This window comes from Andrena cerasifolii, chromosome 5 (assembly GCF_050908995.1).
Source record: "Andrena cerasifolii isolate SP2316 chromosome 5, iyAndCera1_principal, whole genome shotgun sequence".
Taxonomy (NCBI): Eukaryota; Metazoa; Arthropoda; class Insecta; order Hymenoptera; family Andrenidae; genus Andrena; species Andrena cerasifolii.
In genome coordinates, this window is record NC_135122.1 from 1121946 (window position 1) to 1147138 (window position 25193).

Genomic DNA, 25193 nt, shown 5'->3' on the forward strand with positions numbered 1-25193 from the left:
TTCCTGTAATTCAAACTAATATTAATGGTTCCCTGGAGGTATCGCAGTACCCTTTTTGCTTCTAACCAATGACATCTTTGATGGGATTCCAAGAATTGAGATAAATACACAACAGCTCTTATAATGTCAGGTCTCGTTGCAATAGCCAAGTACATCAGTGGCCCAACTAGCTTTCTAAATGGCTCATTTCCAGTTTCGGCTTCTTGACTCTCAATTTCTCTGGTGTACTTTAAGTTGACTTCCAGAGGAGCTTATGGGTTTGCAGTATTGTATTCCAAATCGTTCTAATACCTCTTGGATATATTTCGTCTGCGATAACCTTATTTTCTCTCCTTGGTCTATTTGTATACCTAGACAATATCGTGCTAGTCCGAGGTCCTTAACCTCAAACTCATTCATTAGAAAATTCTTCAGGCTTGTCATCTCCTTTTCTTCTTCTGGTCCTATCAATAAGTCGTCAACATAGACTACAACAATTATAATTTTATTCTTTCTTAGACTCATTCGATAGACACATGGGTTAGATCTTGTTGGTTGTAATCCAAACTGATTTAGTTTCTCATCTTGTCTGGTGTTCCACTGTCTTCAGCCTGCTTCAGTCCGTACAGTGCACGGTTTAATTTGCAGACTTTGTTTCCCTTTTCTAGTTCGCATTTCATTGTTACCGCTTGCTTTCCAACCTCACTTTCGCTGCCTTCTTCATTTACTATTTCATCGAGTCCTTTATTATGGTAATTGGGTATTTCCATAAAAACATCTTCTTCCAAATACCCATTTAGGAACGCCGTTGTTATGTCTAACTGGTGTACCTTCATGTTATGTTGTACAGCAAGCGCCATCAATAATCTTACAGAATCAAGACGTACAACCGGTGAAAAGGTTTGATTGAAATCAATTCCCTGACATTGACTATAACCTTTTGCAACTAGTCTTGCTTTCCTTCGTTCAAGGCTTCCATTTGAATTTAACTTGATTGTTAACACCATTTTACATCCAACTACATTTTTATCTATTGGTCTATCGATAATATCCCAAGTTTTATTTTTTAACAATGATTTAAATTCTGAATTAATAGCCATTTGCCACTCGCTTTTATCTTTACTGCTAATTGCTTCTTCGAAAGGTATTTCGACAATATTTGCATTTTCTTGTTCACATACATCATCTCCTAGACTTTCAACATCAATACATTTCTGTAGTCTAACCTCATCCGTATGATTATCAGACAATGTTTCTTCTTGAAAATCATTTTGTGTCTTACCTAAACTAATTTCAGTTTCATTGTTGTTCTCATCTTGTTCAATTATTATGTCTTGAATTGAAAAGTTTTCCTTATTGTTTTCTTCGAAATTTTTCTCTATGAATTTTACATCTCTAGAAATGATAATTTTGCTATCTTTTGGTACCCATATTCGAGAACCCTTAGCTTGGTGTGAATAATCTACAAATACTCCTTCTTTCGATCGCATTTCGAACTTTCCTTTTTGAGTTTTATCTAGAACAAACGCTTTAGCTCCAAAAGGTTTTAAGTATTTTAAATTTGGTAGCTTACCCATCCATTTTTCATAGGTGTTCTTCCCTCTAGACTTTTTGTAGGGCTTCTATTCTTTATATGGTTTGCAGTCATTAATGCCTCATCCCAAAATGACGGGCTAAGCTTTGACTGTATCAGCATACACTTTGCTGCCTCCACCAGAGTTCGGTTCTTCCTCTCTGCTACCCCGTTCTGTTAAGGTGTGTACGATGTTGTAAGTCTTCTTTTAATTCCATTATCTTTTAAGTACTGGTTGAATTCCGAATTACAATATTCGAGTCCATTATCGGATTGAAGACTTTTTATTTTCTTTCCTGTATAATTCTCTGCCATACTTTTATATTTCTTGAAGACCTCTAGAACCTCATTTTTTCTCTTTAAAAGATATACTTCGCACAATCTAGAATGGTCATCTATGAAGGTTGCAAAGTACTTAGCTCCACCTTTAGTTTCAGTTTACATTGGACCACATATATCTGTGTGTATTATTTCCAGTAACATAGAACATGGTTTTCTATGATTCAAGAAGGGATCAATATGCTGTTTCCCTAATAAGCAAATTTCACATTTACTGAAATCCGAGTTTCTGTTAAACTTTAATCCAACAGCTGACTTATTTTTAATCATTCCAACTAAGTCGACTTTATTCAAATGGGCCATTCGCTCATGCCATAAGTTGATCTGACTGTTTTCATTAAATGAAACTTTATTTGCGGAATTATCAGGTTCTTTTATATTGTATATATTTCCAATACGTTCAGCAACCATTTTGACCTTGTTGGTTTTTAGATCTATTACTAAGGCTTTATGTTTATAAAAAATTATTATGTTATCTCTGTCTGTTATTTTGGCAACAGACATTAAATTATTTCGTAAATCTGGTACAAGTAAGACATTTTGTAACTTGACTGACCTTTCATCAGTTCCATCCGATACCATCATGTTTACATTTCCTTCTGCCTTAACTTCAGTACTTCCAGCGTTTGCTAGCTTCAAGCTTTGATTATTTATTTTAATCATTTCATGAAATTTAACTTCATTTTTACACAGATGAGCGGTGCAGCCACTATCAAGACACCATTTTTCGCCTGTGATATTGTTGCTTATCTGCATGCTGTCTTCAGTAGTTGCTAGACGTACACTCTATATATCGTCTATTGCATTAACTTTATGCTTGGTTTTATCCAATTTTGAGTAACAGTTTGGAACCTTGTGTCCCTTTTTATTATATCTGTAACATTTAATTTAATTTTTATTTCTATATGAATCTTTATTTTCTGTTACTTGAGAGTTTTTCTTTGGCATGAATTTGCTGGAACTTTTATTCCAAGATGCGACCATTGCATCAGAATTTTCTCCTGATTTTTGTTTCCTTGCACTGTTCTCTTCTAGAATTTTTACTTTGAGTGATTCTATATCTGGAAGGTTGTCTCTTGATTCTATTGCACATGGAAAATTTTCAAAGCTTTCTGGCAGACTATATAGTAACATAATTGCAAGCAAATCAAAATTGATATCTATTTCCATGGCTGCTAGTTTGTCTACTGCATCAGAAAAACTTTTCATGTGCTCTCGAACATCATCTTCCTCTTTCATACGTTGCAAAGTCAGCTTCTTTAACAATGTGGCCTTTCTAACCGGCCCTTTTGATGCAAAAATTGATTCTGTTTTCTTTCAAATTGTTTGCATCCTATATAGCCCGCATCACCTTGTCCACATACATGGGCGGTGCACCATTGCTTGTTCCTTTGTGGACTTTTATCTTTCCGGCTTTTTGTATCAAGTCACCTAGTAGTATGTAAAGTGCTAACCTAGTTAGCGCGTCTGCAAATTGAATAAATCGATGCCCTTGTTCATTACACTCCAATAGCTCATCTTCAGTCTCAACCACTGTTTTCCCGTCTTGCACACATTTCTTCTTCTTAGGTTCATTTTTTGGTCTACAAGTGAAATACCCAGGCGTTGTTTCACCCTTAGATCAATCACTTATGATAGTCATTGCGTCATTGTACCAATTAGGATTCTTTCCCATATACTCCTTAAGTGTATGCCTTTCATCTAATGCTCCAGTACTACCCTGATTATTTATACTAATTTCAACTTCTTCCTTGGTTAATAAAGAGTATTTTCCTTTGATAGACTTACCATACTCTGGCGTTAACAAGTGCATTGCATCATAAATTTTACTAAGGGCTCCCCCATCCATATGTCCAGGGTTAACGTCTAATCTCTTCTTGATTGAAGCTTCTTTCCATTTATCAGTGGATTGAGTGTGACAAAAAGTACTATTTGTATCGTTTAGAGACCAAACTCAGCAGAAAACTCGGATATCAATCCATTTTTTGTGTTCTTGTATGTGCCACTTTTTCTCTTCTTGACTATAGTACCACAACTATATAGATGGTCAAAAGGCGTTGTGGCATACTATAACCACTTAAACCAGCCTTTAAGGAACTTATTTTCAAACTTTTTTAATCATTCATCCCATTTTAGGTCCCACTCTTCCACAAATTCCCCATATTTTGTTTTGATATTTATCTTTATTCCTGGTGGTTTGTTGTCGCCTCTCGTTCTCATTTCAAGTATTGTACCCAATCTACCGGATATGAACCAGTTTTTTCTTTTAATGGTTTTGTGCCCCCTACGTTGAATTCTTATGATTTGCTACATCAACAAATTGTGATAATATTACTCCTCACTAACGGATATTACTAAATTATTCATTCGCGTGATCGGCGCGGACCTTTCTAGATCATAACCTCGACGAAGCAAATACCACTCTGGTGAAGACAATGGTGTTGTTCCGAATTTAATTGCTTTAATTTCGTTTAAAAAATTTTAAATCAAATTAATCAATTGCTCTACTCCATGTGAAAGTCCATTGATCTTGAAACACGCTTTCCCCCTTTTCTTAATAACTCTAAGAAGGTCCAGCACAGAGTCCAAAAAACTAATCCTATCGCCTTTCTTTGCATAATAAAAATTTCTATTGGTGGCCCCGTCTGCAGAATACTCCCCAGCATCAACGATAATCAAATCCAATTAATTAAAAACTTTATGTCTATATTCGTACATATTAGTACAACATTTTAAAACAATTCAATTAAAAAAGCAATGCCTACCTGCCTAAAATTTTAAACGCGTTTTTCTCAAAACTGTGGTTTCAAAGTTCGCTCAGTTTCTTTGCATTTAATTTATCTTTTTTTCTGTAAACATTAACAATTTTTTGCCTCGAAAGGGTGCATTTGCGGTACACGGTTCCTTTGGAATTTTTTATTCTCCTCGTTGAGCAGAGCAGGTTGGTGTAAACAAATTTTAACATTAATTTTCAATGTTATAAATAATTTTGCAACAAGTTTTTTTTACAAATGTCCACGGATTCAGAGGAGTAGATTCACCCCTGAAAGCAATGAATATTACTTTTTATACACTCTGTACTTGAGGCAAGATATGTGAAGGATCCGACCAAATTTTTATATGGATACTATTCCATTAATTCTTTTGACAGATTCTCAGGTCGTAATAATTTATTACTAGGATCAGTAGTTACTATTCTTGATTCGACCATTTTGAAGCATTCCAATAATTCTGTATAATAATATATCGCCTTTGTTAGATGGTAACTACTCTATTTTCCACGAAAAAAATTCTGCCTAAACAATAGTTAATTTTTCCAAGGTCTTTATTCTTAAAGTTCGACATGAGATATCCACATACATTGCCAGTAACCTCGGGTAGTTGTTCTTCTTCCAGAAATAATAAAAACATTATCTGCTTTCGATGCAATCATACCTATTTCGCGCAATTTTTGTCAAATTTCTTAATCCATTGTCGTCCAGACTGTTTTCGACCATAGGTAATTGTTACTTTAGGGGAGGCATTTCCGATGACCTTGATCTTGACAAATGTTGTCAAGGACACTATCCTGAGCAACCTCCAAGAGGTTTTAGCAGTTGCTCGTTATTGTTTACAAAGTTGTTAATTATTGAGTATAGGACGCAGAAAACATTTACTTGTTCTACTCCGCACATTTTCCAGAAAAATATATTCCATTCCACAAGAAAGAGTGATCATTAGTTTTCTTGGGCGGCAGCCCCTCCCCCAAAACAATAGATGAGATTCTACTTGAAATGGTTTAATTTGCAGCCAATTTGAACCATCTCAAGTCGAAACTCGTCTATTGTTTTGGGGGAGGGGCTGCTGCCGTTGCGCGATGCTTGTAACCGTAGTCTCATTTTTAGCATTCCTAAACTCACATCAGTTCTATATCCATTCCCCGTAGGAGACGCTGTCCTTAGTGTTCGACCTGAGGTTCTGACACACGTCACTTATATTGCCCTAGCCCCAAGCTTGACCGCACGCAGTAGGCACATGTACTGACAGTTTTATCTTGGGAAGTATTTAATGAACAGAAATGAACCTCTCGCGAGATTCCGCGTGGAGTGAAGGATATCCCCTGCCACACGCGTCGTAAGCTGTTGCTCACTGATTGCGATTTGTGTTTAAGTTAAACATTAACTTTATTATGCTACAAACAACTAGCTACAGCAACACGTATAAATGTAATATATGGTGACTGATACAAAACTTATTCAAAAACGATGTGATCACGAACAGTGCGTTGAGAAGAAGCTAAGCGAAAGAAGAAATAGTTCGCGCGCCGCTCTAGAACGTTCTGTGTGTAAGACCCGCCACGCCACGAACAATCGACGAAGCGTCGATGTGGCGGCGGCGTGACACATGAAGGCCGCGAATATACAAATATGGAACACCGCCCGCCTTGAAATAGCACTTAACGTTCATAGACGTTCTCTGCTTGCTAGGAAAGGTACATGGATTTTGCGGTATGTCGCATTCATGATGATGTAGTACAGTTATCCATTTAAGACTAACGGCATTTGCGCGAGTACAAATGAGAACGGCAACAGCGTCACATGCATACATACTACTACATTCATATGTCGATACATCCGCAATCTATGGGCTGTTGCTAAAAGTATAGGTTTGTGTAGATGATCTGTGGCGGATGTATCGAGATATGATTGTAGTAGTATGTATGCATCTGACGCTGTTGCCACTCTCATTTGTACTCGCGTGAGTGTCACCAGTCTTAAATGGATAAACCTGTACAGTATTATGCTGGGGATAAACTTATGACAATGACTAGTTGGCTATGCTGTAATCAGCAGTACATTACGGTGCCGTTGGTAGTATCGCTAATCTGGCTAGTGATTGCACGAGTTCTCCCTTCGCTGTTTTGACGGTGGCGGAGCGCACGATGCTATCATTCCCAGAATGCATCTTGAGGACGCGGCCAATCAACCAAGAGTTCATTATTGCACAAAAGGTCTCTGGGAGAGTCCCAACCGGTAGCCTGTAGCGCTGGAGGCGGTCTCTCCCAACTGGGCCGCCACGCTGGCCTATATGCGGTGCCGTGCTAACTTCAGCAACGCGAGCACCGCTGGGCGTGCGGCCCTCTCGCGGCCACGCTCGGTTGTCGCGGCCTGCGTCGAATGCGAGTGGTGGGGGAAAGGTCACTGTTCTACCGATATCTCGTTACAGTTATTTTTATAGTAAGATTTAATAAGAAAAGAATACAAAATAGAAGGTGACAAATAAATGTTTCTGAATATAGATATCTGGGTAACGACCACGATTTCGGCAATAGATCGGGCACGTACGTGTCGACTTGGGCACGTGGAGATTCGCTCTGCCGATCCGTTCGACATCATGAACCGACCCGAGCGCGCTGGAAATAACCCGAGGTTCCGCGAATCAGTCTGAGTGAACTTCAGGCACCTTCGATGCGCAATATCAACTACTACAATATACACATTTTTGGAAACTGAAAACCACTATTTTTTTTAAAAAAAAAAAATCCGGTCTTCTATTGGTTAGGCGTGCGAACTTGCCCCATTCTTACGTCGATCGATGAATTTCAAACAACACGCGATAACTTGATATATCTTGTTAATGTGAGAAAATCTGTCGACCACGCGGTCGAAAACGTTGTGACGTTGTGCCCCAGCGCGAGAAGTCGACCGCGTGGCCGCGCGCCGCGTCAGATGCACCGACGCTTAGTGATGCCAGAATTTCGGTTGAAAAGTATAAAATGAATATTTATTCAGTCGTAGCTTACATAGCTCACACGTCTCGTGGACGAAAAGAACAGAACGAGAATTGCTTGAAGTCAGCGTAGTGAACACAACGAGACAAAAGACGGTACAGACGCCGTGTTCGTCCAGCGCATGCTTTGGCGCGCTATATGAATTCGCTCGCGTGACAATCTCGTATCAAGAATCGTGGGACGTGGGACAAATGCTTACCCCCACTATGACCTGCCGTCGCCCCCCCCCCCCACTTTCTTTCCATCGCACACAAGCATATCCCTATTCCTGTCCATGTGGACTGCCTGTTGGGCTACCGTCGCTACTGAGCACATAGACAGGCGTAAGAGTATGCTTGTGTGAAGTGCGTTGGGAAGAAAGTGGGGGACGATGGTAGGCCATAGTGATAGACGACGGTAGATCATAGTGGGGGTAAGCATTTGTCCTACATCCCACGATTCTGGCTCACTCCCCACCGCGCCGCTAGATCACGTCGATATCTCGCAGTTATTAATTACCAAGAAATCGGACATAAGCACCGGCGCGACCAAGGCAGGCAGCTCAAGTGGAGCTACGGATCCCCCACCATCAGACCACCTGTCTGGAAGTTGCCTGGCCCAAGCAAACTGGACAGAAGCATCCGCATAACTAGCCGATCAAGTGATTACTACCGCCTTCCTTTACCGAGACGCCTGGACGTTGCCGGGTCTTTTACCGTCTTTCTTCACCGCGACACCTGGACGCTGCCCGGTCTCGACACGATCCGATAGAGCGACGCACGGTCTCGAGGCCGTCTCGATAAATAGAAGCGAAGCGTACAACACCTCCACCCATTGTAAATACTGTAGGTACATATTCGAAAGAAGCAAATAAACGAGATATACACGAAAGAGTCGATCACCTCGAACCTTGACGTACCGGCTAAGTCTACCAGCACAGATCCCTGCATTCCCGGCGTGACGTACGTCACAACGTGTCGGCCGCGGTCGAAGACCATGTTTTCGCTCAAGCAAGCTGAGTCGATGGAAAAACTAACCTTTTTCCAAAAGTTGCGCTAATAGCACGGCAGCACTTAATTCAAGACGTGGTAATGAAATTGCCTTTAGAGGTTACTACTCATGACTTTGAGCACAGTAGCTGTGTTTGAAAGAAAGTTGGCTTGCGTCGCAAAAGCCAAATATGTGTATGTGTTGAGAGACTGTGCCCTTGACGTGGCGTGGTATTGTCAAATTGTTTAATTCAGCCAATTGTTCCTTAAAATGCCCATCGCGTGTGAATGTGTACCGGCACCGACTCATCCCAACCGAGACTCAAATGCCAGATTTCCTGGATGAGCAACTTTGCAACTATGACAATTGGGTCAAGCATTCCAAGGGGGTCGAATCACCTCAACACCTCGGACAACATCATACGTTTTGACATTGTGCCCTGTTGGTGTTCGTCTCTACAGAGAAATGAAAAGAGAGGTTACGTGAGTTCCAACGGATGCCCAGGATTCGATAATGCTCGTCCTTGAAGAAGTGGAACATTCCTCCTTCGATCGTGGCCTTGGAGGGTCCCAACAATTCGATGTTATTGGACAACATTTGCATAATTGCGAGTTCTCACGCCACAAAATTCTTCGTAATCGCCTCTGACAGCTACGTCCTAAAATCTGCCTATACATTTTTACGATGCTGGCCGTAAATACGTAAGCGAAAGTTCGAAACCGCAAAATAATTGAGATTGGGTCCTGTTATACTACCGGACCGATCAGCAACATGCTGTTTAGCGACACGCCTGTGGTGCTTTTACAAGAACCGTCAAACATGACTCGTCTTTTTGACCCAGCAGCAGTCCTTTTTATTACGGAATGGTGTGGTAAATAAAAGGTCGGAGATTCACCGGAATTTATGGATTCGTTGATGAGTTTCATATGACCAAGCATGCGTTTACTCATGCAACTGTTGTAACCCAACCAACGCCCAAGCGTAACGACACCGCGACACATTCTGATTACCACAATCGAACGCCGAAATCCGGCACAACCGCATAAGGATTCTCCGAAGCGCTCCGAGACTATCAGCACATGGTGAAACACCCGAAAAGCGGGCCAAATACGGAGACCCCGATGGTCCCCGCTTCGTCGCGATTGAAGTATAAGAACGATGTACGAGCAATACGAGCTCAGACTCTATAGCCGACTCTATACGAGACTCAAGCCTGATTGTCACAGTGTCCGTGTAACCTAGATCGGGACAGAATAAACTTGTTTAACCCTACGGTGAGTCCTAACTCTTTAACCGGCCAAGGATCCTACTACCCTCGGTTTCCAACTGAGTATATCCGTCCCGGTACCTTCACCCGAGTATTCGGAGCCCGTCGGACGACAACAGCGAAGGACGAACAAGGATTCTCAGGGAGAACCTCGATCCACGCACCTTCCACAACCAAACGTATTGCGTTTTTAACTCAGGGTCGCTGTTAACGCCAAACAAAGTTCGCGAGGTTAATATATATGGCAAATTTCATTTGCTAACAATTAGTGATACTTTATTACAGAATAAATGAAAGTTTGGAGACAGCGATAGAACGGTAAGGTTCATTGATGCAGATTCGCGGGTTCTAAAGATCTGACTCGTTTTACAAAGTGACGCCTCTCGTCCGTGGACAAATTTCCCTCCAAGATGATCTTGAGGGATTTTGTCGTCTCAGTGAGGCATAGGACCGACCACTTACATCCGCTGGTCGGTTTATCGACTTTGCAACGCCCCCGAGCCTACTCATAGTTCCGACACGTAGGCCCGCCAAACGCATTGCACAACGGGTCCCTTGTCTTAGCAAACCGACCAGCGGATGTTTAGCCACGTTGTCGTGAGGGTATACGATACGTCAATTGCCACTGAGAATGGCATGACTGGAAAATGTCAACTTGGAATCACATTCTAGCCAGGCCAGAGTCTTCTCGTAAATATACAATCGTAGGTTCGCTAATGACTTCCCTCAAAAGCGGCATAGTCCACTGCGATCGCAGCGTAATCCCAACACGTGTCCTTAACAGTCGCGATTAAGATGTTTTTCCAATGCGTGAAATCGCTGCACGTTTGGCCCGTTGGTCACCGAGAGTTTACAAGCCCCCCTCCCTGATTGGAAGCTTCACAATGAATGGACCATTCCCGTCACGACGGGTAGTCTCTCCGAAATATCTCTCGCAAGTTCGCTCGTCGACAGAGAAAGGCTTCGCGAGCTCTGGGAATCATTCCAATTACCAAAATCGTTGCAATTGTTCATGAAGCTTGACATTTGTAATGGAAATATGGAGGCTTCGCACGTTCGATGAGTTTAAAGTGTGATGACCGACGCGACCAGCCAGTATCCAGCCAAAATGGGATTTCTGCAATGTTAGATAACTGAGTGAAGAATTAATTTGGCTCACGCACACTAAATGCCAAAAATATCCGCCTCAATCAACACATCTATGTCCGCAGACTCATAAAATTGCGAGTCGGCTAGCTGAATATTGTGCGACAATGCCAGATCGTCACGTCTCATCGAAATTATCGGAATCTTGTCGGTGATCCGATCCACCACTATGTAATCGAGCTCGGTTGTAAATGAATTGATACGGGACTGTGTTTTCACTCGCACGATGTGAGTGGAGTAAGTCGCGATATGATTTGAACCCGACACCGATACGTTGAACCTTCGCGCCTTCAACCCTAGCATGTCAAGTGTTTGATGCGAAATGAAATTTGCCTGGGAACCGCAGTCGGGAAACACGCGACACATTTGGTCTTCTTTTGTATAAACTGGTAATTTCTTCTATATACAGGGTGTCCGAAAATTCAGGGACTTCCCAGAACATGTTAGTTAGCTAAGCGCGTGGTAATGTACACTCGCACGCACACGCAGGAGGTGTGTGTAGATATAGGTTCACACACACACACAGTTCAGCTGACCACCCTGGTTCATTTTTACCATTTGAACCAGTGCGATCGGCTGTACTGTGTATGTGTGTAGGCCTGTATTAACGCGTACCTCCTGTGTGTGCCTGCTAAGGGTTACTGCTCCGCGCTCAGTTGTTCAAACTTTAAACTGCGCGACCCGGAAGTTCGAACGCTAATATTCAACTGTTAATGCCTATTTCGAGAACGAAGCCTCGGATCCCAAAACAGTAAAGTACTTTCGAATTCTTTTTGTATCAGGATATTGCATGTTCTGGGAAGTCGCTGAATTTTGAGACACCATGTATGAATTAATATTTTAATTAGAAAATTAGTAAATGGTTTAAATACTTTACAAATCACCCAATATTTCGTCTCCATCCTCGACACGTGAGCTCCACCAGTTGGGTTTACCGTTTACCCCAACTAGAAAAACTCGCATCCATTTATCCATGGCGTTGAACTACCTCATTGTTAGTCAGACGTCAGACTATCTTTAGCTACGCAGCACTACGCTTCCACTACTTGTAACTTTTCCCAGTCCTTATCCACTGCTCGTGACGTCACCACTTACCTGTAGCTTTGACGTCCCTATGCTTGCGTGGTGGCAAATATCGGCGGGCCCCGGGACCTAACCACGAGTTAGACGCGCCTGGTATAGCTAGTACACTATGAAACATTGACTGACAAGGGAACTTCGGTACTTCCAAAATTTCGATTTTTTCTAACTCAACACGGTTTCTAGAAAACCTCATTAGAAGTATTAAACAATCCTTTTTTCTGCTACTTTTTGGTTCATCAGAGTAAGAACATCCCTTAAAGGTTAATGTGTGTTTCCATATTTTCCTGTATATATTGAAAACTAGTGTAGACATAAAAAAATTGTAGGAATTGTATAGGATTTAATTACGCTAGGTTTAATCGAATTAAAAAGGTCAGACTATTTATTAACTCCTTGCCCTACGATTTAAATTCCGAGGGCTGACGCATAATCAACACCAGAGGTGGGTCACGCGTCGAGTCATTTCACGGTTCGACTGAATTTTCGTTTTGAAGAGATTTTTAGAGATATTCTTCTAATATGTTTAAAAAAATATATCTGAACATGCGAATGCGGCCAAGAATAACACGTAACTAAGATAAATAAACTTTGGCGAAAATTATCTACGAACATGACCCGTGTTCTTTACGTTGAGCCCTACCTACAAACCACGAGCCTGACACGTGTTGTTGACGTTTGGCCCGATCGACGTACCACGGCTCTCACCCATGATTTTCATGTTTGGCCCGATTGACGTATCACGGCTTTCATACGATATTGTAGGCGAAGGGGTTAAGCAATCTATTAACGAAATGAAATATGGAATTACATAACTAATATTAAACTGAAAAACTCGTCTCAATGCGGTTATCTTTTTTCAATGTCTTTTTAACCGACTTCAAAAGGAGGAGGTTACTCAATTCGTCACGTATATTTCATTATGTTTGTATGTTCACGCATAACTTCCGCATAGGTGCACCGATTTCGATGTTTTTTTTATTTGAAAGAGTGTGAAGAACCACATTAATATGGTGGTACCATGTTAATTTTTTTATTATTATCTAGATATTCTAGAATTATCTAGAATTACAATTTTAATGTATGGTCGCGTCTAACTTTGTAACGCGTGTACCGATTTGGATGATTCTTTCGTTGTTATATGGAGTATGTTCCCCAATTGGTATCACGATAGTCGATCTTTACAATCTATTACTAATGCTGTTACTAATGACGACATGAAGTCATGTATTATTGAATTGCGAAATTATTTTGGTGTCAATCGAAAACGCAAGCGTTAGACTGTTAGTGTGCGCTTGAATGTAGTCTCGGAAGGGAAACGGAAGTGGTTGTTTAGCAACCGGAAAAGGTTGATAATTTGAATGCGGAATTTTAAAAAGAAAAAAAGGGGATTGATTCCGAAAGAAATCGCCATCGAAGACAATTCAACTTTCCCTTCCCGAGAATTCATTAGTTTTTAATTTAAATAGAATTATAGTTTATAGATTGTTTTAAAGAAATTCCTTGAAAGTTCTTTATAATTACATTGCTCAATTCTTGTTAAATTCAAATAAAAAAAATGAGACACTTTACGAGGAGAAGAGCCAACGGAAACACCCAATCATCCTCTGAGGCTTCATCGTTTCCCCCTATTCCGACATATATATACATGCACTCCTGTAGTGAGTTCGGCCGCTGCCGTCTCCGGAGTGGTTCCGGAAACTCTTGACAGAGTTCTATTCTATGGTTCTATAGACGTTGCCTTCGCTAAGCGGTTAAGCTGCTGCCCACTAATAGGAGCAACGCTTGATACCTCCGCGTTGACAAAGTTCTCAACCTTCAAATAATAGGTCCAGAAAAGAGCACCAGTACCTTTGTACACTAAGATCCAGTCGCTGCCGTCTGCGGAGCGTGCTGAAATTCTACTTGATACTACTTAGCTGCCTTCAGGCACTAGCATTCGTTGGACGCAAAAACGTGTTCGAATTGAAAAGCAACGTAATGCCCGCTGCGCTGCGTGCACCTCCTTTTATACTAGAAAATTGGCGGGCTGGCGCATGCGCAGTAAGTCTTTTCTCAATATTTCGCGTTTTACTTACTTAATACATATTATTTTGTTTTGCGCTTTTATCAGTATTTATATTTAATTATTCTTAACATCTCTATAATATTTATTCTTTTAATATTCGCTGAAATCATAAATTATATATAAAAGTATTCACAACGAGTCTGCGCGGTAATACAGGATGGTTCTGTGATAATGAGATCGGTTCTACTTTATCTGCAGTCGGTATTATTGAGTTCGAGCCCCCGTGGGACGTTACACACGCACCTTGGCTTCAAGGAGAGCACAGTGTCGACATCGTTTATGTTTGCTGCTTATTTCGTCTGTAGTGCCTTGTTATTAACGTATTATTAGAGGTAATATTGTACACGCATATTACTCATAAGCAGATATTATTAAATTCGTAAGTGATTTGACGAAGTAAGTATTCCGTTACCACAAAATTGTTACACTCAACAATTAATGATTTTTTATTCGCTATAAAACTGTATAATCAAATTGTTTAAAAATTATAGTTTAACGAAGAAAACATTCGCCATTACAGACTTTACCTAACTCGATTATATAGTTTTATACAGCATGTACAACCACTAAATTTTCTTTCCAACAATTGGTTTATATCCAGGTTGAGTTTTCAAGATATAATGGAAAATAGGAAAACACTCATTAACCTTTAGGGGGGTTTACACCTCGAAAAACCAGAGAGTATGAGAAAGAAGATTAGTTTCTCGGGAATATCAATACCCAGTTTTGAAAAAAACCGACTACTAGGATGCCAAATTTTGTGCCATTTGGGATGAAATGGCTAGTACATTCGTATATAAATAATACGATGAACTGTCAATGCTATACAAGTTCTACGCACTTCCAAACAAATAATAATAATAATAGATATTTAATATATATATTTTCATTCTTCATGACAAATATTCAGGTTTCGTTTATTTTATATCTGTTTGTGACATATTTATTTGTTTATACTTTTATGTAATTTTAAACATTTATTTTAATTACCTTACTTTATATTTTACTTCATTCAATAAATAATGTATTCAAAGAAAGAAGTAGTTTTAAATGTATAAAATATTTAAAATTGCCATTCAAAATTGTATCAATATTTAATAAGTATACGGTTACGTCTAAAAGTTTTGCGAGCTTTAATTACCAAGTTTGATAAAATAATTCTGTTTTCCATTTCGAATAATTCATCGCTTTTCAGTTCTACCCAGTACACTCCCGTGTCAATATGTACATTTAGTCTATATGTAGATATTTCAGGGATTATTATTAATTATTCAGAAAAAATGTGCATTAGCGGGAAGTATTCTACAGAATGCCATCATTCGGTCCCTAGATTCTTTCCTCGAATTCACCAAAATCCCCTGCAGACCAGCCATAGAGGCTTCTTGTTAGAAGTAGGTACTTGCAATTAGATAGAATTGTTCGAGCAATTAATGTTCTTACACTGCTCTGCTAGTTTTCTTGCAATAATTTCTAGCACTGGCTGTGGATCAAATTAGGTATATCAACTTACAAATATATGATCGCTATGAATATAAATGCTTGGATATTTGTCAGCGCACGTCGCGTCGGTGCTCGAGCGTGTTAGTTAATTAGCTTAAAATGCATGTGATGTATGAGGGAACAGCTGTCTTTAGTCCCTGCATACAATCCCTTAAGGCTACAAATTCCGTTAAAGTGTAGAAGAATAAAATCACTAATATTAATTAACCTTCTAGGTGATTTTATTTTGACAATATTAGGATATGGTACGAACAAAGTGAACTGCATGCATTGGATTTTTAAAATCAGATAGACATATAATCATCTAGATATGCAAGAATTTATAAGGTAGGGAAATTATATTAGATTTTGCAAGCACAGTAGACGCAAAAATAATGGAAAATCAGCGTTATTTAAAATATTTCGTTAATAAATACTATTTCCCTTCATTTTGATTAACATTTGATATGTAAGTAATTGATAAAAATACAATCACACGTAACAGTCGTGCGTCCTTAGAGATAAATAATTACGCGAAAGAACTATATTTACCCACAGATGAGAATCCATTGACATATTGGATTCTTGTACGGCAAGCCATATATTTGAAAATATTCAACAGTCAAAACTTGTGAAAAAGTATTTTCATGTAACGGCAAAGCCTATTTCCTCTGATAGGATATTTTATAAAACAGGTGCGATAACACACTTCGACAGCCATCTGGACTTGTAACATTCAATAGCCGTTTCTTATAGATTTTCGTGCCTTGAAAACGAAACCGCAAACCGTTTTTCGCCATCTCCCTCAGTATTTGAAAAATTTGATTTTTAAAAAAAAATGCATATTTTCAACTTTGAACATCTTTTGTGTTCAAACAGTAAGAGTTATTCAGTTGCTTGTTCCGTCAAATTATTCTATGAACCCTCCCGAATACAACGATATTTAAAAATTTATAAGACACGGCTATTGAATGTTACAGGTCCGAAAAAAACTTATATTTTGTCGAACAGTGTAATGATTAGTTTTGCAGTTGTAAGCATTGTTATATTCTGTAAAACACAGGTCCACCATGCCTATTAAGGGGCAACCGGCTGATAGGCACTTTTGTCAGTTGGCTTAATATAGAGGAAGTGCAGCATATTTGGAATACTGTTGGTAATTTGGAATACCGAAGTATCTAATAAACTACTAACGCTATCTAATTTGTAACACCGTAGATAATAGGGGCTAATGACCTGTTAACTAATGACATTTGTGGATGAACCGCCATTTTAACATTTTCGACTTAATCTGCAGAATAAGAAAACGTGAATCTGCAAAACTTTGACAGCAAGTATTCAATCGTTCCAATCATGGTTAAAATATGTCGAAACTTTAGAGTTAAATACTTAATCTACTCATCTGCATGTTCTTTCTATGGTTGCCTGACAGTTTTGCGATAATTTCGAGAATACAAAGTGTGACATGAAATTTTAGGTTTCAATGCCATGTTGCTAATTCGGAGTACCGAAGGTGAAGGTAGTTTGGAACATGCCAAAGCTTAGCAATGCTCTTGTTTCACGAGTAACGGCTACCGCCGCCGGCTGAGCCAGCGCTGGCCATTTATTAAACGATTTTATTCAGCTTCGATTCTCTGCTTGTGTGGATGTATGTATGGTTGATTGTTTTTATGTTTGTTTGGTTGAAATCTAGAAACTCAATTTTAACCCACTTCCATCTATCCAATGGACTTGAAACTTTGCAGGCGTATGTAGTGTAGATGACAATACAAAATTATGAAAAATAACTTCAAGTGGTTTAAAAAATTACCCAGTTAACAATAAATATAACCCGTAACCTCAAACTCAAACGACTTGAAATCAGCCTATAACCACAAATAAAACTTAGACACTAAAAAGTAAGTAATAAAAAAATATATATATATAAAAATGAAGATAAACGATTTTATTTAAAATACACTAAATTTTATAGTTTTACTGAATTTTAAATAAAATCTTTTAACTTAAATATTACTTTTTATGCATTTTATTTACCTAAGATTGTTCCTATATTGTGATTTTTCAGCCTGATTAGATCATAAAAGAAAATAATTTTATTACCTACAGGGTTTTTTTTAAGTGTATAAAGTGAAGGTAAATTGGAATAGCGGAATCCCAAATTGCACGCACCTTAACGAAATCGATACTTCCTGTCATTTTTCATTTAGATCAAAGTTTCAGTTACTTTTTGTTTTTTATTATTACTGAGAGTTTAAAACATAATAGTTTATTGGTTTTCCTATGATATTATGCTGTTTTATTTGTTCCCATCCTCTACTGTAATTTTTTATTCGTTTTAAACAAACTGGTATTCCAAATATACTGCACTTCCTCTACTATATTTTCATTCATATCTTTTCCTTCTCGCCTTTAAAAAACAAATGCGAAATGATAATGAATATATCCAACCGCACAACATACACATGCTTATAAACACTCTGAATATAATGTACCTCAAAATCTGTAAAGCACTGTAAATATATGGGGCCAAAATTAAATACCACAAAACCTGTGGGAACTTTCAAGATGACCTAATATACATATGTACATATATGGATTTAATACAATTCACGGTAGATACTACGTGTTAGTAATTCTCACGGTTTATACAAAGCACATATTCACAAAATACTTACGCATTTCATTCTGTGTGTGATAATATCGATATATTCATTACTGTCATCATTCCAATGTTAATTCAATTCGGCAAGTATGAATATCAAATGCTGATGCCATGTATTAATTCACCTTTCAATACGTTTAGAATCTTCTGATTAAGTACATTGTATTTATGATCATCGAATTTCTTGAAAATCATGGAAAATAATTGGATCACACCCATCATTAGTAAACAGTCTTAAGTTTGAGACCTCCATAAAATTAATACAATGAAATTTGCAATATGTTAATAGATATAATAAAAATCTATTTTGTTAGTGTGAAACATCTAAAATGAATCTTGTTCAATAAAACGGAATTCTTCCATACACTTTAATAGAAAGTGAACTTGTACGTTCTTTAATTATCGATTAATTGCTATATATATATATAGCAATTAATCGATATATTTAAGATCGAATTAAAGATCGTATATATAGCAATCAGATGCATTACTAACTGTCTGAAAAAACAATTTTTTTTAGATTCACACAAATTACGTTAGGATAGCATATTAAACATACAGTTATGTTGACGAAAGCAAAAACATAATGACTGTTCAGGTTATACATATGCTATCAATGGTAGGGACGAAAATGAAGAGAAACTAGAATGCTGCAAGAACTACTGATAACACGCGACTAGCTATTAAAAGCTCGCGCGAGTCTATTGCTTGATTCAGTTTGAAATCCAATACTACGCATCTACTTTAGCGTGGAGACCTCCTTAAACTATTTCGAGTGCATGTCAGGCTTTCCCAAATTTATAAGCAGAAACAGACGTCGTAGGTGGAAGAGAGGGGGCGAGTATTGAATTAATGTAGGCGGTTGGATTAAACGTTTCCCTCTAACTCACAACCCCATCGTCTGATTTTATTTACTGATTACAACCGCATCTAATATTTCTGACATGGGCGTACAAGATTAATTTTATACTTTAATTAACAAAAAGAAGGTTCAGACCTTTCCTGTTATCTGCCCGCCACTATTCTGGTATTTTGAACCTAACCGAACCCCTAACCCAAACCTTTCTCATATAATTATTATAGTCCACACAAGTGTTTTTATTTATACGAAATGTATGCTCACAAAACGAAATTGTTACGTAGTTACAAAATACCAAAATAATGTGGTTTGTACAATAAAATTTTCGTCTTGGTCTTATGTGGGAAAGGGGGGGGGGATATACTCAATGATTTTCAACAATTACATTACGCATTTTCCAATTAAATAGATGTAAGATATAAGGTTTTTAATGAATTAATATTTAAAAACGCAACACCCTACACTCTGCAAAATCAGAAGAATTTGTTTATTTATACTTTTTGCAACTAAGAAAATGTTAATTTTATAAATAAATAGAATTAAGTTACGAAAATACGGATGCAAATGAGATTGTGAATGTCAGATTTGCATGGCTCCGATTAACACTTATTATTAAAGTAGGTGCATATTCCTTATATGTAAGGAGCTGAATTTAATGTACATGCATTTAGAAACGCTGTTGACGAATACCATGTTGAGAGAATTGAAAACTTCTCCGAATCTTCCTATACCTCCCTATTCAAGAACATACAGTTTTGCTTCTTTCTTAATTTATAGTAGACAATCTCTAACCAATGCTTGAGTTCGTATTATTTGTCACCGTTGTACATACAATTTTTTTTATTATTTTTGCGCTAAGCGTATTAAGTAACCAATCGTGAACATATATTTATTCCTGTTATTAATCAATCTTTAAATCAAATCGTTGATATTACAAAATGTCTGAAAGTTTCATTAAAATACCAGTTGAAGACTACGATAAATGGTGCACATTCGAAGTTACTTCGCCAGTAAGCATCTAAATTTAATTAAGTACACGAGGCCTGTTTTATTGCTCACATTAAAGTTAAAGTATTACCTATAAATATTATGTGGTTTCGTAAAACTGTATGTACATTCAATATAAATAGTTCTATTAAAATGGTTTTCAATATTTGAACATTTAATGAATAACACGGTACATACTAAACATAACTAAAAAGTATTAAGTGCTCGATTCACGATTAAACATCTTTGTATCAGTCCAAATCTGTTGACAACCGCATTGAATTCTAAGTAATTGTAACTTCCCGCGTATGTAAGTTTATGTTAATATTATTTGGTCCCGATTTCTCTTACGTGTATATTAGTCTTATACATTAATATTACGATATTCTTGTGATGTCTAGTAGAAAAGGGTATATGATAACAATTACAATAATATGCTTCTAATTGCCTCCTGCGAAAATCAATTTCGCAGACTTTGAGATCCAAATTCGTTATACACAATACTACTGATTCGCCGGATTATAACCACGTCATATGTATATTTTGCACCATACGACATTTAATTTCATTTTGCGTTTATTACGAAAAAAATCCAGGTTTGAAAATACTTCAAATTAATGATCATTAGATTCAACGCGTCGTTTTAGAACAGCTAAAAATGGACATTAACTCCTCAATAAGCGAATGATTAATTACAAATATTGATGGTCATTTCTAACAACGTAGCAGGGCAAATAAAGACAAAACTTAAATTGGGAAAAATCGTTTCACATAATAACTACAAAGTTAAAAAAAGATAGTTTTCATGTATCGTTTCTTGTAGTCCGAGACAGCGGCGGAATTTTAAATAGCGTGAAACTAAGGTTAATCGATTAAGCATATCATTCGGCACTGTTGTGCGATTAATATTCTTTACCCTTTTGCAACGTGGGTGAGTGGGGGCTGGCCAGCTATTATGGTAACATCGTGTTCAGCATTGTGCTCGAAATTACCGTCAGTTACCAAGAGTTCCGTGACGGCTATCGTCCTACTTAGTTAGTTCCTGCCGATGTATATTGCAACCAAACACCGAATTCATAAATCAAGGTACGCAGCAATATTTGAAAAAAAAATTTTTGAACGTGTAGATTCGGCGATAAAAGAAAAAATTCCGCCCAGAAACCGAAGACCATTGCGCTAGAACGTCTGATGAGGGATCGTGACCGTGACAGGTGTTGCGATATCAACGCTAGGGGTTATAATGATATTCGATTACACCAAATTTTGTTGGTCAATCCTTTTCAGTCTATGTACCATACATCTATGTTCGTTTCAAATAGCGATAGAGGTCTGTTAACTTGCTGATGTACCGTCACAATATACCCTAGCGTTCTTTGTGGAGACTCGTAATAGTTTATAGAACCTTATAGTTGTTTTCAAGATAACTACTTTATCTAATACGGTTTCAGAAATTTTTGGACGCCCTTACGACAAGGGTTTATTTTGCTTTGCTCTTTTTGTTTCTTCGGCATTGTTATTTTAATTAATATGCTGCAATCGCGAAACAGTCGTGCTATTAGTGTGAAACCTTGAAAATTTTAAGTGGATGCATCATCTTATTATAGTATAACCATCACACACTATTTTGGAAGTTGTGATTGCGCTGCTAGAACTCGGTCTGCAGGAAATTAATTGTATCACAAAAACATTGTTGTTTTTTGCCCTGTTTATTTCTATGATCATAATTTTCTTAAAATCTAAATTGAAACATGTTTTCTTAAAATCTAAATTGAAACATTTTATTCTATTGGCCTGTAACATTTCATACATTATTAACAAACATGAAAAAAATGTATATGAAATGATGATTTGAAATGATGAATTTGGAGTGAAAATAAAATTGTTTTCATTTGTCAAAATTATACTATACGCTCACGGTTTCATAGGCATAATAAGTACTTAGCATAGAGGGAATATTAACGTAGATTAGCGAGCTACAGACTTTTTCACTAATAATATGAAACAATAGTATCGCTAATAATGTAGGTAATCATTTTTCAGTGTCACTTTTGAAGTATATGGCAAAATCCAGTATATATGCCGTTTCCTTACTTTGAAAACGTTTAAAACCATCGGATCGATTTATTTATTATCTAATAAATCAAAGATAAATTTTTCATGTGACACACGTTTTGCAATAATCTTGTCATGGTTGCGTAATAAATTCTTTACGCGTAATAGCTTTGGCTGGCCACCAGCCTCAAAATACGTAGTCTATCATAATAAGGTGTACTAGACACCATCGCCTGATTTCGAAGATCGTACGAATTCTGTTAATCGGTATTCATATTTCTTTAAGTACTTGAAAAATAAGCAATTACAAGTATATTGTAATCATTAATATAGTATACAGATAACCCGACACTTAAGATATATTGAATTATACCGAAGAGCATGTATGTACTTACAATGAATACCGAAAGTATTCGTTCGGGAAGACGGTCAAAGGTTTACTATATAATAAAAAATTAATAACAAAATTTGATGTTAAACGATTTTATTAAAAATGTAGTAAAAACTAAATTAAAATGCACTAAAAAATAATTCTTTTCTTGTACTTCAATTTTGATGGTGTTTGATCACTTTAAATAAAATCGTGGGGCACCATGTGCAACCAGAAGTTGAAGTATTAAAGTGATTCATATCCTGTTATGAAATATCGTGCCTCACGATTTTATTTAAAGTGATATTAACACCATCAAAATTGAAGTAAAAGAAAAGAATTATTTTTTAGTTTTTAGTGCATTTTAACTTCGTTTTTTTCTACATTTTTAATAAAATCATTTAACATAATTTTTTTTTATATATTTTTTATTTTCTAGTTTTTAGTGTTTGTGGATTTACATTTCACAGCTCAGACTTCTTTACAAATATCTTTTATTGCTGTATACAGTTTAACAGTTTACTTAAACGTTGTAGTGCTACAGTCACTAAAAAATAATTCTTTCCTTGTACTACAATTTCATTGGTGGTATACTACGAACGCCTTGAAAGTTTTAGTTTTACTATTCATACATACGTGACGGATTATTTCTCGATAAATGGTGTATTTTCGGTAATCGCGATGCGATTAGCGTCCCGAACGCAGCAGCTTTTTGTCGTTTTCGTAAAAAACGCAAGTGGCTGATTTCAAGTCGTTTGGATTTGTGGTTATGGGTTATATTTATTGATGACTGGGTAATTTTTCATCCGCTCCGGGTTAATATATTTTTTTTAAATATTTTATTGTCATCCAAAATACGCATGCCTGCAAAGTTTCAAAACAATTGGATAGTTGGAAGTGGGTTAAATTTGAATTGCCAGATTTGAACCATACAAACATACAAACAGAGGATCGATGCTCAATAAAATCGTTTAAAAATTATACAATACATTCAAATTCATTGAAAAGAATTGCATATACACGATCGGTCAAAAGTATTTAATCACTTGTCACATGTAGGTTTGATATAAAAGAAAACTGAATAAAACATAACATAGTTAATTATTTCTTAATTTCCTAATTAACATCATTCTATTGACAATCGACGATTTTAAATAAAGCTTGGCACAGAAGTAAAGTACCTATTGAAAAATGTTCCACACGTATTTTTTTTAGCGGCTGACATCCATGTTTAAGGGGTGACATCAAATATGTTGTCAAGGTCATAAATCTGAACAACTTTTTCCTTTACATGTCCTAACTGTCGGTCAGCTTTAGTTTTCACGATATTCATACAAATTCTTACAATTAGTAGGTAATTATCTACTTTAGGTTTTCATCACTGATTTTGATGAAATTTAAATATATTGTAAAACACCATATTCTGAACAACGTCTATCTATACATATTTACCACCGCTTGACCTTAGTTTCCGAGATATTCCCAAATATATTTTTTAAATTTCTTGCTTTGGTTTGATAATTTGAGTTAGATTGGATAGATTGGTTAGACATCTGCAAATACAAACAGACTCGTCAAATATCTCGTCTGTGGCTGTTTACAAACGGCACAGTGTCGCGGGATGGTATTATTATACCACAGTATGTCTCGAGATATCGGCATAGGTATGGAGCTAGATTTACTGGGGCGGGAGGGCCCTCAGCAGGGACTCACCAATATGTATGTGTACACACATATGTAGTGTGTAGTTATTTCTACAAATGGTTTTGAATTGCATACACGTAGTTGTAGGCCCCCAAATCTAGCTCTGTACCTACCTCGGTATCTCGGAAACGATCAACGCATCCTGATTTCGAATAAATACCAAAATATATATAATATATAAGGACTTCCGTTTCCGGTCGCGTTGTATGTCAGTTGCGTGAAAGTGAGTGGTGATAGCGGGTGAAGGAAAGTTTGGTGAGGTGGTGAAAGAGAGTGGAGAGGGTGTGTGTGTGGCAGGTGAGGGGGAGGAGTAGGAGGGAGAGAGCTATTGTGAATAAGGCTGGGGTTGAGAGTAGTAAAGTAGGAGGGTTAAGGGAAGGTTTGGAGGTTAAGTGGATAAGGTGAGAGAAGTTTGGCGGTAAAAAGGAATTAGTAAGGAAAGTGGAGACACCTGGGGGAGAGGAAAAGAGGTGGAAGATGACGCGAAGTTTGAACGGGGAAAGTGAAGTTTGGGAATGGATAAGGGAAAGGAATGCGGGGCAGGGGGGTGGAGAGAAAAGCAAATGGAGGGAAAGGGGGGAAGGTAAAGGGAAGGGGAAAGAATGAAGAAAGGGTTAGGAAGGACAGTACAAGTAGTGTAGGGAGTAGCGTAGGGAGTTTGGAGATTTTTTGGGGAAAAAAGAGGGAGAGGGAGGAGGAGGAAGGGACGATGGGGGAGGTTTTAAAAGGAGCGGGAAAACAGCCAGATCACCAGAAGGAGGGAAGATAAGGGGAGAAAGCTAGGGGAGGGGGGGGGTGGAAGTGTTAGAAGGGATGATAAGGGATTTGGTGAGGGGAATAAGTGAAATGAAGGAGGAGATGAGGGAAATGAAGGAGGGGTTGAGAGAGG

At 37.6% G+C, this 25193-nt stretch overlaps 1 protein-coding gene and 1 long non-coding RNA gene across 6 annotated transcripts in view; one reads left to right on the forward strand and one right to left on the reverse strand.

The window, feature by feature from the left end:
• Positions 1 to 25193, forward strand: part of LOC143369378 (filamin-A-like) — a 446998-nt gene that overhangs the window by 333372 nt on the left and 88433 nt on the right. The window contains exon 1 of one of the 5 annotated variants that reach the window (XM_076813243.1): positions 21172 to 21264. The exons of the other annotated variants lie outside the window; for them this stretch is intronic. The gene's annotated coding sequence lies outside the window, so the exon portion shown is untranslated. Of the gene's footprint in view, positions 1 to 21171; positions 21265 to 25193 lie in introns of those variants that run through there. 5 annotated transcript variants of the gene reach the window in all.
• LOC143369405 (uncharacterized) overlaps positions 1 to 25193 on the reverse strand; it is a 263714-nt gene that overhangs the window by 194980 nt on the left and 43541 nt on the right. The gene's annotated exons all lie outside the window — the stretch shown is intronic.